General features: G+C 44.7%; 1 protein-coding gene across 1 annotated transcript in view; it reads right to left on the bottom strand.

The window, feature by feature from the left end:
• SMIM31 (small integral membrane protein 31) overlaps positions 1-12,374 on the bottom strand; it is a 149,969-nt gene extending 137,595 nt beyond the window's left edge. The window contains exon 1 of the mRNA XM_069243884.1: positions 12,071-12,374. The gene's annotated coding sequence lies outside the window, so the exon portion shown is untranslated. The remainder of the gene's footprint in view (positions 1-12,070) is intronic.
• Positions 12,375-14,359: the final 1,985 nt, after the last annotated feature.

Raw genomic sequence — 14,359 nt, 5'->3', positions numbered from 1 at the left:
CAAAACAAAACCGAAAGTACACTGGTGTAGACACGCACCAAAGCTAAGTGAAATACAGTGGTGCAGATACGCACCAAAGTAGTAAAATGCCAAGGGCTGGCCCCAATGAACTTCAAAAAATGTGTGGAAGGAAGGGGAGAGGTGCTGACACGCACCCCTGAAAAATTAAAGTGCCCGGAACCCCCACCCGCCCCTAGCGGCCGTCCGCCGCCGTCACCGCCGCCACCGCCGAAAGAACGCAACATGCCCCAGCAGCGATGGACATCACCGCAGGTCAAGGAAGGGACATGCCAGGCGTTACCATAGGATGCCCAGAGATGGAACAAAAAAGAGACTATGTCCCGTGCGCCAGAGAACGTGACGACACAAAAAAAAAAGTCCATGAAGACGGAGAGGTGACCCTGCCAATAAAAGGGGCTGGGCGCACATGCCTGAGGCCAGTTTATACCACCATAAGACTGTGTCTGCGTGACTTCATTCCAGAGCATGAGGGCTAGGGCCCCCAACATTACACCTGTGTTGTACGAAGAATTGTTTTGTGCAGGAATGGGCACCTTCCTGCACAAAAACAATCCCCTGAGGCATTGTTCTCTTTCTATGTATGGTGCAGAACGCAGCACACATAGAAAGAAGAAGTAACGAAGTGAAAGAAATATATTTCTGCTTGTTACGCCTTACCTGGGAAGATGTAGCATTCTGGCGCATTCCAAGGTCTACCACTTTTAGCAAATCTGGGAATGCATCAAAATCCATGGATGTTGTGTGGGAATACCCACGCAACACCCAAGGAATGCCTCCAGGAGGCAGAATAACGCAACACAGATTTGTGCTGCGTTGCATTACTCTGGATTTATCAAGCCACTCGAGGCCATGCAAGGTGGCCTTTTGTGGATTGGTAAACCGCATTTTGGGCTTGCATCACGCATGACCCACATCGCGTGGAGCAAGAGCAACACAACCTCACTCATAAATATGCCCCTCAGAGAACAAACGGATGCAAAGTGAGGGGGTTTTCTTTGACCCCTGCTTCTGGTGTCCAGAGTTATGTGGCAGAAACCCGCTTGCACCGCCATGAGGCTTGATTTGACACAACCAAAGCTGACATTTTGTCGACTGGAGAGGATCTTGCTTGGTACATACAACCTGTGTAGCTCACAGCCTAAATTCACACATACAGCTGAATGCACATTGATGACCAAAGTAAAACCTGATGCCAAGGATTTGAATCTGCGCATTTAGATCAACTCACGATGAGCAAGCATGTCCGAAGGCACGTTAAACTAAGTAATGGCCTCAAATCACTTTTGCCAGAGTAGACGTTGAGGTAATGGCAAATGAAATTAGAGCCGTAGAGAAATGTGACAGAGTGACAAATAAAGTTAGAGCCGTAGAGAAATGTGACAGAGTGACAAATAAAGTTAGAGCCGTAGAGAAATGTGACAGAACGACGAAGTCATAACGCTGCGGCTCAGTAATGTCAGTGTTAGCAATGATAACGGTTTAGTGGGGTATGACAGAATTCTTGGACATTCAAATTCTTATTCGAGTATCTTTACAGACAGCAGCAGGCGTTTTGACATTTTCAACAGCTGTGCACAAATAAAGGCGAAGTACTGCGTATTCGAGCGCATTGCAGAATGCGAGCTCGTGCAGACACCAGCCAGAGCAATCTCCCCTTTAAATAAAGCCTGGGAAAGGTTAGTTTGTCCTTGGTAAAAAGAAAAAGAAAAAGGTTAAACATCCTGCTATCTCCACCTCGTCGCAGTATTTATCGCTACTCGTTACCGGGACGTGTACGTGTCTTAAGGAGGCTGATAGAAAGCTGCAGATAATGACTGACTTAAAGGGAGTAAAGATCAACAAGCAAGCCAGACAAAGCATGTACATGGAAACAGGCAGACCAGTGCATTTCCGTCTGAGGGCGTGTAAGGCAGGTAAACAACAGAATAGGAAAGTTGGGCTAACAATGCGCTATAATGCCGCATATTGTGAGGTGTACATATTTACGAACACATACACTTTTGTGCTCTAACTCAGGACATGCTATAAAGCGTATTATTATAGACAGGCATTATATGTGTTTTGGAAAACAGTGTAAACTTGTTAGAGAGCTTTCCACCTTTTTGTAAAACAGAACAGATACTTTGTGTTCTGTTTTTCAGTGTTCTGACAAAACTGGATTGAGAGCAAAGGCAGTTTTACAGATACAGCACATACACTGGCAGTGTAGACTCACAAACAATGCTGTACCACCGTCCGCACTGTATTTCAAAGATATAGGAGCATATTTACGAGAAAGTGGAGCATCTGCTATCATACGCCACTTTTCTTGCGTCCCCATGTACCCCCCCCCCCCAATGTCACCATGGTAGCACCATATTTACATTATGTTGCATTATGGCACACGTTAGCACAATAGCGTCAGAATTTTTTATGCTATTGTAGCACATTGGTCGACTAGCACCAAAAATTATGGCGCTAGTCCAGCAATGTGTGGGGAGGCAGATTGGAAACAATAGGAGCATCACTTTGATGCCTGCCTTGAGCAGGCATTAAAAATGACAGGAAAAATGGAGCAGTGAAATCTTGTAAATTTCACTGCAACAGTATTCTGGGCCTCTTAACGGGGGAACACCCCCCCTTGCATACATCATGCCTGGCATAGGCATAATGTGGCACAAGGGGTTACAAACTGGTGCAATGCTTGCATTGTGCCTCTTTGTAAATCTGGCACAGGGAAAAGGCCTCCTTGACACCGCCTTAGTGTAAAACAAATGACACTAGGGTGGCGCAGGGAGGCGCTAAGGCCTTGTAAATATGCCCTATAACTTCATAGAAATGGAGATCTCATCACTAAGAATTAGTGTGCAGCAAAGTGCTGCATTCACCGAAAACACTGAAGTGTGTTTCCCAGACACGGAGCAAGTATTTAAGTTTGGGCAACTGGCATCCATACTGTGTTGGACGGTGCAATGTGAAGTCTGAAATAGCAAACCTTCACATATAGCCTTCACTGTGTGTTTACACATAAGGGGATCGACATAACACAAACCTAACTAGCAAGTACAACGTGCCAAATTTAATATAGGTAGCACAAAATGTTGCCAACGTATCTTGTTCCACAAGGCGGGTTACCGGCGATAGATGAAGAAACTGGCTTCACCTATGGACCCCTTTCTAGCACTTAAGTTGACATAGAAGAAATGCTCATGCCCAGAATTTTACTAGCAGTATTTCAAGTCTACATGTCCAAAACCAAGTTCGTGTAGTCTTGATTCCACCTCATGCCTCTTTGATTCATCACCAGATCCTCCCTACTACTTTATCACACTCTTGCAGGTTCCTGCTTTTTATCTTTTGTCACGTTTTTTTAAACATTTTCTTTCTCCTTCTTTCGTCCTTGTGTGGCTTCCTTCTCTTGTTCTGGGTGAAAATCTGAAGAAGAAAAAAAGCGCCAGTCTTCAGAAACAAAAAGTGTCAGTAGGCCACACCTGCAACCACCAGCTTAAATTAAGCACTGCCCTAATGGCAGATGGTTAGCAAAAGCTACACAACTCAGGTTAGCAGTCTGCCTTCTGTTTTGCAGGACGACTTTGGAAAACAATTTGTTTTATGTAGTGACCTCCCGACACCACATAAAACCATTAGCTCCCATCTTTTTGTCCTGTAAGCCATTTGCTGGTCAGTTTTAGACATTTATGGATTGAGCTTTACAAATATATGAAATTACTCCCATATTTGTAGACAAAGAATTCACGAATTCACTGAAGTTTAGTTGTGTCCTCACTGTGCAGCAACAAACTTCTCAGTGCTGTAAGTGCCCAACAATGATACCGTCTTTCCTAGAGAAAAGATTTTCTAGACATCCTTATCACAGGGTAGACTTGCTTTAGTCACGTCTGAAGTTCATCTAGCTGCTCTGCTATTTGCAAGAAAAGGGAAACGTGCGTGGCACTGCTTTGGGTTAAACGATGATCGCTGGAATTTCGAAAGCCTAATCTATTATTCGTTATGCTTTCAAATTGATTAGTTTCTGGGTTTTGAACAAGGCCTTTGAAGTACATGTTTTGCACAATTATTCACAATTATCCTAACCTGTGTTTTGTCATCTGTGGTTTTTGTACTGAAGTCCTGGTTGCAAAAAAGTGGTTGCAAATTAAGTGCCAACGTTTTGCAATGTATTTGCAACCAAACCTACATGCTAATAGTTTGGTTCATAAAATAAGCAACTGGAGTAGGTTGCAGTATAACCTCCCTAATGAATATTAAGTAGGTTGCAAATTTTGACTTGTTCCTAACTCCTAAAAAGACAGGGATGGTGGCCCACAGGGGTCAGCAGACCATCATGATTGTTTTCACATTTCAAGATTGAAATTTGTTTTCTCTTTTAAGATAGCCTAATTTCCGTACAGGGAACAAGACTACTGTCAGAGCCCTCCTCAGAGGGCCATGGAGCAAGCAAGTATTACTAGGCCAGTCATGGTGGTTAAGGGCTTTCAGCCATGAAGTCCTGGGGCCTGGCCTACTGTGGACTCCGAGCAACTGGGCCAAGTCCCTCTTCACCATCTGACACTTTGTGGTAGCATGAGTGCATCAGTCCAAGGCTTCTTAGGTAAAAAGTAGGTGTACCACAGAGACAGGCTCACAACTCAGACTACATCTAGCAACCTCAATAAATTATTTTTTAGTCCAATAGTTGCTTTTATGAAATTAGGAATATTTAGCTACCAACAAAAAGTAGAAAATGGCACACCACACCCAATATATACACTCTTCCTAAGACAGACACACAAGCATTACCCAAATCAGCTGTCAGTGCCATTCCCCCTTTAAGGATTGTGGTGATTCCCCATTCAGATATGGCAGTGCTAGACCTCGCATCCTGGGCATGGTCTCTCCTGCATTTTTTGCTTCCGCTTCCCATGTTTTGACTGAGTGCAGGACTTTGGTTTTGCTGGTTTTTGTACTCTGGGCACTATACCACTGCTGACCAGTGCTAAAGTGCAAGTGCACCCTGTGTAAATTGTAGGTGTGACTGGCTTTTCCATGACTGGCATATTCCCTGGTAAAGTGCACTAGAGGTGCCCAGGGCCTGTAAATCAAATGATACTAGTGGGCCTGCAGCACTGATTGTGCCACTCCCATGAGTAGCCCTGTAAACATGGCTCAGACCTGCCACTACAGTGTCTATGGGTGCCGTTTTAAACAGCCAATTCGACCTGGCAAATGTACCCATTGCCAGGCCCAAACCTTCCCTTTTTATACGTTTAAGGCACCCCTAAAGTAGGCACTAGGTAGCCCCATGTGCAGGGTGCAGTGTATGTTAAAGGTAGAACTTGTACCGATGTGCTTTACTTGTCCTGATAGTGAAATACTTCCAAATTCGGTTTCACTGTTGCATGGTCTATCTTTCTCCTAGGTTAACATGGGAGCTCCCTTTAAATAACCTTTAAGTGAAGCTTCCTTTTGGGAACAGATAAAGATTTTGAGTTCAGTGTCTCCGAACTCATAATTTAAAAATACAACTTTAGGTAAAGTTGCCTTTTAGATTGTCAGTTTCAAAGTGGGCATTTTCTTCCTTGAACCATTCTGTGCCTCCGCCTGCTTGTGTATTCCCTGTCTTGGCCAGACTGACAGTCAGGCTGTTTGTGAATCTTCACTAGACAGTGATACAAAGGGAACTGGGGTGTAGCCTGCATATCCTGATGGGTCATCTGGGCTAGAGTGGAGGGAGGAGCTGACACTTACACCTGAATGGGATGTGCCTTCCCTCACACAATGCAGTCTCCAACCCCCTTGTGTGGGTCTGGGACCAGGCCTGGGCAAGGCACGATCTTGTGAACAACAGAGACTTTCTTTTGAAGTTTGTCTACTTCAAAGACAGAAAGGGGTATAAGTAGTGGACACAAAACCCCAGATTTATATATTACTTCTGGGCTCAAGAGAAACCTCTCCCAAGGTGAAGGGCTGAAGAGCTGGAGGAGGAGTACTGCCCCTTTGCTTGTGACTGTGCTTTGCTTGGTTGGCCTGCAGTTACTGATTCTGCCTGAAAGAGGACAAAGACTGGACTCTGCGATATACTCCTACTTGTGGAATTTTCTCCAAGGGCTTGGACTGAGCTTGCCTACTGTTTTGAAGTATCTGGCCATCAAAGACTTCCTCTGCCAGCACCTGGACTCTCTGCTGAGACTCCTAGCCTGCCAAGTGGTGCCCACTCCAGTCCCTGGGACCTTGATAGGTGAAGCTGGTGGAACCAAGGTAGAAATCCATGCACAGGAGCCTCGCAGGAACAAATCTGATGCACCTGCAAAGGGGCTGTAAAAATGACGCACCACCTGCATCACAGCTGAGAAATCGATGCACCACCTGCATAGCGGCTGGGAAATTGATGCATCGCCTGCATTAAGGCTGAGAAATGACAACACTTGGTTGCGGCTGCTGAAATTGATGCAACCCCCACGCAGTGCGGCTCCTTATCACCGTGCAGCCGGATTTCGTACGCATCGTCGCTGGGCATCAAAATCAACATGAACCTGCCCGAATATGAGGTGCATGTCCAGAATTCGACGTATCGCTCTCTTGCAGGAGAGAAAAATGACATCTCCTACCCGCCCAGAGAAGAAACGACGCAGAGCCTCACTTGCAAGTAAGGAATCGATGCATTGCTTACTTTTCCGACACACGCTCACCCCTATGGCTTTATTTTTGAAGCAAACCAGGTACTTTGTGTAACATCAATGCATCCATTGTTTTCTATGGAGTAAGACTTTTTTTTAAATTAAAAATGTAGAACTTTACTTGTGTATGTTGGATTGTTGTCATTTTGGTCTTGTTTTATTTAGATAAATATTGGCTATTTTTCTAAACCTGTGCTGTGTCCATTTTGTAGTGTGTTCACTGTATTACTGTATGTTTTGGTACAAACACTTTACACATTGCCTTTGAGATAAGCCTGACTGCTTGTGTCAAGCTTCCAAGGGGGTGAGCAGGGGTTATCTTAAGTGTGTATCTCCATTGCCCTGATTAGAGGGAGGGTCCCTGCTTGGGCAGAGTGCAAACTGACTGCCAACCAGAACCCCATTTCTAACAGGTAGCATCCAAGCTAGGCCTCCTAGTGAGTTCTATGATCACATTGCAAAAGTCAAAGTGTCCCTGCACCACAGGGCGTCAGTCACAGAAATGTCTTCCAGTGCCCCACGCCTCGGTAACCAGTCGTACCTGCTTTGGTGGAAGTGGCAGTTCAAATTCCCAGGAGGGCGTCTGTGGCTGGCTAGGATCAGAAGCCGGAACACTGGGGCCATGGTGACAGATGTTCATGGTGCTCCTCTGATCATTCAGTAAGTTTTTCTCTGGGTCCAATGGAAGCTCTTGGGTGCTCCCGGCCTTCTGGAGTTAAATCGTTGCCCTTTCCTTCATGGGTCACTACAGACTTCTCCTTCAAGGCTGGATGTTGGCTCCCAGCAAAGGGCCCTTCCACTTTACCTGACGCACAGAGGTCATATCAGCATACTCAGGGCAATGGACCCATCTAGGTTACAGCACCATCCAGGGCACCAACCCTCTTCCTGAACTAGCACTGCACAAGGGCGAGAGCCCTCATTCTTCACTGCAGCCCTAACTGGCATACAGGGGTTAGGAGCAGCACAAGCAAGTTGACAGCCCTCGTGGCCCTTTTCTCAACACAGCATAACACCAAGGGCAAATAGCCTTTTCTTCATTGTAGCACCAACTGGGCATGTGGAGGTTGGGGCAGCACCAACAAGGCTATGGCCCTCTTCAGGTCACAGTAATGCATAAGACAGCTGCCCTTGTCTTGACACCGTGTGGTACCAAGGGGATTACCCTTGTTCTTCACCACATCTTCAACCTTACAAACGGAAGGCATGAATTCCACACACTGACAAACAGCCTGATTGGTGCAATGGTCTGATGAAACTGAATTTCACACTCCACTCCTGGGAACCCCTCACCAGGATAACCACTGGACCTTGCTTCCTACAGGTTATCTCCTTCTCCTCATAGGGCCCTCGGGCCTTGAATCAGGTAGAAGCTGGTGCTCATGGCAAGTGTTCCTGATTTTCCTTGGTTAGGTCCCATTATTCAGCACAGACGACTGGTGGGCCCAGTTCTGGTCACAACAGGCAAGACTCGTGCTGAGCACCTCCATGCTGAAGTACTGTTTTGTCTGACAATTTGGGAGTCTTAAGCTCCCCTTTTCATAATGCATTTCCAGGCACAAATACAATTTAGTGTTTCTCTTTGAAGGGTCACAACTGAATGTCAGCCTCAGTGATATGTGCATCAAAATGTCACAAAGGTCCCAGCCCACCCCTTCATAATTCCCTTCTCAGCCCATCTCTTTCCCAAGTTGTGTCCAGGCCCCTTTCTCTAAGGATCTCTCTTTAGAATCAAAGAGCCCTGTTAAAGCTGACAGAAGAGCCGGGCTCCTTATGCCTCCAGTATGTGTCCCACGCCACTTTCAGGAATGCAGCAATACACAAAGCTGCCTGGGAGGGCTCTACCACCTTCATATGTTCCTCCAATAAGCCATGTGGTCCTTAAGATGAGACCCATACAATGTACCATTCACAGGCCATCATGCATCCTTAGTGTTGTACACAAACACACATGTAACACTTCATGTACTGTAATACTTCCTAGCCACACATACACTCCTGTATGTGCAGCCTCCATACACTGTAGCATATTCTAGCTCACGTACAAACCAGTGCAGTACACTCCAACATGTGTGTTCTGTCTCCTTGTACTGTTTCACACACTAGCTCCAGAACATCCCAGCACGGTGCACTACAACATGCATGCGCTGTCTCTAGCTCACGTAAATCCCAGCAAACTTCACTCCAACAAGCATGGGCTGCCCACTCCATCTGTCCTGATGAAGGCCAAGGTTGAGCTGAGCACAATGCAGGTGAACTTTCTATGAGTGAGCCAGTAGGCCTCAAGCCCATGACACAGGTCAATACTTAATTAATTTACAATGAATGGTAAGCTTCCCCCACTATTCTCTTCCTGCTCAGCCCCCGCCAAGAGGGGTAGCCCTTCACCACTATGAGAGTAGTATATGGAGTGCCCTCATCTCATCAGACTGCAATCCATGAGAGGTCATGGGTTACACACATGATCTGTGTTTGCCTATGACCAAAACATTCTTACCAAGGATCAAGATACCACTGCAGCGGGGGCACTCAGGACAGGGGCTCAAGTCTACTATCATGTGAGGGACTTTTCTGTCCCAACAACTTAAAAAAAAAAAATCTATTTAGAAAAACTTTAATGAGAGCACATCAGCAAGAGTAGGAAGTGGTCACTTGTACCCTTACTATCTCCTGAAGCTGTAATCTTGATTCGCCATTGTTAGGAATTCAAAAAGGGATCTTTCCCCTTTGCGAATCAGTTAACCACCCCAAGTTGGTAAGTTTTCAATGGTTTGCAACTGTAATGTTTGCAAACCACTGGTACATTATGGTACAAATTGCAGTTTGGAAGGAATGTCCACAATACTCCCTTTCCAAACTGCGATTTATAATCAATTTCTATACCATTTACTAATATGGAAAGGCTTCTCTAAATTTGTAAAGGCGCTTAGTAAATCAAAGAATGCTTGTTAGCACTCACAAACCCTTTTAATTATGAAGTCAGAGGGTCTGCGACTCTTAAAAAGTTTAGTACAGCTGGCCCTATGTGGTGATGTTACTGAGAAATATAAAAGCTAGAGCAATGGGATTTGCCATATATTCAGTTTCTCCTGAGAGTATGAGATTTAGACACATATTGTTCACATCTTAATGACAAACCTTAGCAAATGCATAAAATTTAAGAAAGAATCCAAGTTGGCCCTTTTCCTGGTGTTCAGTCACTTGTACCCAGTTAGCACCAATGTTCATTGATATACCCACACCCTAGCCCTTTGCTGAGTGGTTCATTAATACCAACAAAGCTTGTAACGCAAATGATAAATTGTTGTATAATCAGAATTATAATTTGTGGTCTTTCACCTGAAGATCTCACCTGCTAAAAGCAGCAAAGGCGGTTCCTGCTTTAGGCCCCTTGTGTCCCCATCACAGGTTAATAAATAAAAACAAACATGACTGGTTAAAGTGAAAATTACTTTTTACTAGTGCCCGCCCATGGCTGCTACAGTGTTCAGTCGTGGGTGGCTCTGAAGGAGGTGGGGCTTCAATTTCTTAGCCTGAATGAATACTTACATATAAAGATAGTGCGGCACACACCTAGTGCATATGTTGGGTGGACAGCTGCCTTTCTCCGGCCACCCCAACATGCGCACTAAAGGCATTTCTTCACCTGCACATTAGTGATCGGGGTTGCTCAAAGCCTCAATCTCCGTCTCCTAATGAGCGGTGAATTTGCATGCCCATACCAACCCTAGCGCTGCTCTCATGCTGTGTAACAGGAAGGAAGCAGCAGCTGGATTGGCTGAGACGTGCTTGCTAGGCCAGGTCTTGGCCTCTGGTGCAGTTTGCACCATTAGCACTACTGTGCGGTCGGAATGCTCTGCCTGCCAACGGAGCAGCATGACCAATCACTGTATAACTTACTGTGAAAACATGCAGTTATTGACCATTTCAAGCATTGCTGGGCAGGGCTGCTCTACTCAGAGAGAGCAAGATGGAGACAATCACACCGGAATGTGCTTGCACGCACTTCTTTGGATTACAGAAACATTATTATAATGGGACGGCCTATTACTAGCTTACTAATTCTGAACTGCTGATCTGTCTTATGTACAACTCATGTTCTACATCATCCTGATGCTGCTGTGAACTGACTCTGGAAGAAGGTGAATGAACTGCTTGATAAATCATCGTTGTCTGCACTCCCATAAGGAGCGGTATAAGTAAATGTGGTTTCTTGTTTTCCCATTCAGTTAGTAACTTTCACCAGCATATTTTAGTAGTGAGTTATTCCAGTTAGCTCTTTTCCAAATTATTGTATTCTTTTACTTTTGCTTTTGCCCGCATGTGTTAGCCCGTTCCCACACAAGCAAGTCTCAATTCTGATTAGTATTAGGAATGGCCCAGCTATGAAATTAATTGTTAAAACTGTATTTTGATGATTTAATGATGTCACCATCATCTGCTTTGAACTAAAAATAAAATGTGCATATTGTGTTGTTGCTAATCTATAATATTATTTTGGAGTGTCTAACAGTATTGATGTTTATTAGGTTGAATCTTTTCAGACGTTTTGGTCGGCCTATGGTTTTATGTATGTTTATAACTTAGCTTTGCGCACCATTTATGGGACTTTGATTTGGGGATTGTAATAAAGCTTTGAAACTTTACTCGGTTTGGAGTTACTGTTGATTTATCCATGGTGTTTAACATTGTTTATGGTTTCATGTCGTCGGTTTGTGGGATTTTCTAACTACTCACTCTGTCACTAAGTGCAAAAGTTCGGTCGACCTCTGAGGGTGAGAATTTGTGATGGTGTCTCACCCGAGTGCTTGTGGTTTCTGAACCTAAAGTGCGAGGGAAGAAGACCTCAGCGGGCGCTCTAACAGAACTGTCGCAAAAACAAAGGTTTCCTGAGTATTAGTCCCCAAAATCCTCAATCAGGAGTATTTCCCCACCTCCCCCTTGAAGTTACAGATATCCCTGGATCAGTAATCTTGTGGGTGGTGATAGAAATACCGGGCAGTATTCCACCAAACACAAGACTCCTAAGTGGAATTCAGCCCCGCCCCCATCACATTGCCCCCCACCCCTCTGTCAGGATGAGAAGGGATGCATACATCCCTAAAAATATTGCAATAAAATATTTCAACGCTGTTCAAATATTAAGCAACTTTGAAAATTCATTAATTTACTATATGGGAGAAAGGAAGGTTAGAGAACAGGAAAGCAGGGATTTTGAAAACGGTCCAGGATCTTAATTCTATTAAATGAACAACTGAATTTCAAAGCTCTTAAACTAAGACAACAAATGGATGAAAAATGGACTGGCTGTCTGAAACTATTTAAATTCTCAAAGTAAAAGGTGCAAGAGAGAGGTGATAAAGACAAATACGAGTCTGGCCCTTTTTGCATACCTGATGATGCACAGCCGCAGACAGGTAGTTGGACTTTAATAGAGAAATGAAGTCATCCTTGACAGTCGCCCCAGCCGTTCACAGGACGCTCTGGTGTCTGCCGGGGCACAGTTCATTAACAGACAGGTATTTCCTTTCAGACGATTGTGGGAACCGGCGGCTGCTGACAAAACCTTACACCAGGGGAACGGCGCAGGATCTCAGGGTTCAGAGGGGACGACGATCCACGTGTACCTTCACACAGCACGATAAGTACATATCCAAGCACACACTAGTGACTGCAAGTGAATACTTTCACATGCAGAGTCAACAAGAAGGCTCGTGTGACAGGAACTGGTAAAGTTCAAGGTACAGCAGATGGTTTATGAACGTGTGACGTGTCCGGTCCTGACCAAGTTACTGCTCTTAAAATCCATTAGGCGTGGGCAAACAGAACACACCACTGTAAAAAAACAGTTAATTACCAAGCTGGCTGGAGTAGTGGAATTACTGTTGGCGGATTCAGTCCCGTTTTTAAGTGTTCTGCAGATAAAGTTAGCCGGATTTGTCTTTTGTCAAAATGAATTAATGTCCCACGCAAAAGACAAACGTTTTCCGAGTTAGAAAAGGAACTCCAAATGCACCATGAGAAATGTGCATGATGTGAAGTTGCAACTGGGACACGTGACATAAAATATGCCTCACCCTTGATGACTATGCACAGGTACATACACCATACATTTGTGGTGAGAAAGCGGCAGTGTTGGGGATTGTTCTATAGATGCTGCTGCACGTCACCTCGGAGACGAATGTAATGATTTGCTATTATTTATTTTGTTTTGTGCAGTGCTGCAAGTGGAGGCAGCTGTTTGTTGCTGGGTACATTGCGGGTCAGATGGAGGGCAAACTAGAATCACGAAGGAGCCGTTTCCCTCATCCCTGCCATGGCCCGTCCCCAACATTGTCACATCTGATGTGAGAGGAAGACCTCTCCCTCTCGCTCAGCATCTCGTCATGGCCTTATCGTTAGGTGTCAGTGGGTAAGTTCCAAGGTAAGCTTTGTGGTGATATTATGGGGTTGGGGCAAAGGGGTCCCAGCTAAAGCCCACAGAGGAGGGACAGAAGGAACAAACGTTAGCAAAGCAAGTCTGCTGAAATAGAAAGATAATAAACAAAAGAAAGACAGAATGTAGGAGAAGGACATGCAGTCATATGAAGTGCAAAATCATAAAAGGCACAGGAAAAAGCTTGGAAAAAATAGCAAAACATAAAAGTTAGCTGCCCACAACCGTGGAAGGAGGCACTCAACTAATCAAAAAGGAGAGTTAAACGTACATGCTTCAGGGTGGATGACACGAATGGGCAGAAAAGCCATTAAATTAGGAACAGGGAATAACAAGCATTTGCAATGCAATGGGTCTTGCACGTGCTCGAGTTAAAGCGATTAGCGTTGTAAACTCCTAACCGAACTTTTCTTGCCACATAAATTGAAAATGAAAAGTAAAACAGTTTCACATAAGCAAGCCAGCGGCCGCCGTGAGCATGAAGGAGACACCCAAAAGGAGAAAGAAGTTTGCTTGCAGTCAAACGTATTGGCAAAAGTGCAATTAGCCGTGTAACAGGGTCGATATCCAAGGCGGTAACCAAACCGCCCCAAGGAGGGACAAACGTAAAGTATTTACCAATGATAACAAAGGATTTTTGAAGGGGAAGCCCATGAACAGGCGATAATGATGGGCGGGCTGTGGGCATGGTTAAAAGCCCAAATAGATAACAGCATGTCGGAAAAGGAGCACTTGCGCACTGCGATGCTTGACCTAAAAAAGACAAGAATGAGCAAAGGGACAACCCAAAGCCCAGCGAGCGATTTGTAGTAACACTACAACAAGCACTGTCAAAACTTTCATTTCATTCCTTTTTGCTTTGACAATGCCCTCCAGCGAACAGATCATCAAGTTGCTGTGCAGCATGTCCCAAAGTAAAAAATTAAAAAAGCCAAAAGGTGCAATAACAAAGTAAGCCTTGTCATTTTGTAAGCACATGCACGTGTCACCTACAAAATGGCACAGGGGCCATTTTTGTAATTACCAACCTGAGAAGGAGCAATAAACAAAACAAATATATAAAATTGAATTAGCACAAAAGCTATTTAATTTTTTAAGGTGGGGAGACCAGCAGCAATTTGCAGTCTGGCTCTCTGAAACAAATTATGAAAAAAAGGACTTAGCAGGTGGGGTTATGTTAGGGGGAGCAATGTGTAGCAGGTGGTGGTAGGAAGCAACATGTAATGGGTGGAGTAGGGAAGCAGTA

This window comes from Pleurodeles waltl, chromosome 1_2, assembly GCF_031143425.1.
Source record: "Pleurodeles waltl isolate 20211129_DDA chromosome 1_2, aPleWal1.hap1.20221129, whole genome shotgun sequence".
Taxonomy (NCBI): Eukaryota; Metazoa; Chordata; class Amphibia; order Caudata; family Salamandridae; genus Pleurodeles; species Pleurodeles waltl.
The sequence above is the reverse complement of the archived record's forward strand: the minus strand, read 5'-3'. Positions and strand labels throughout refer to the sequence as shown.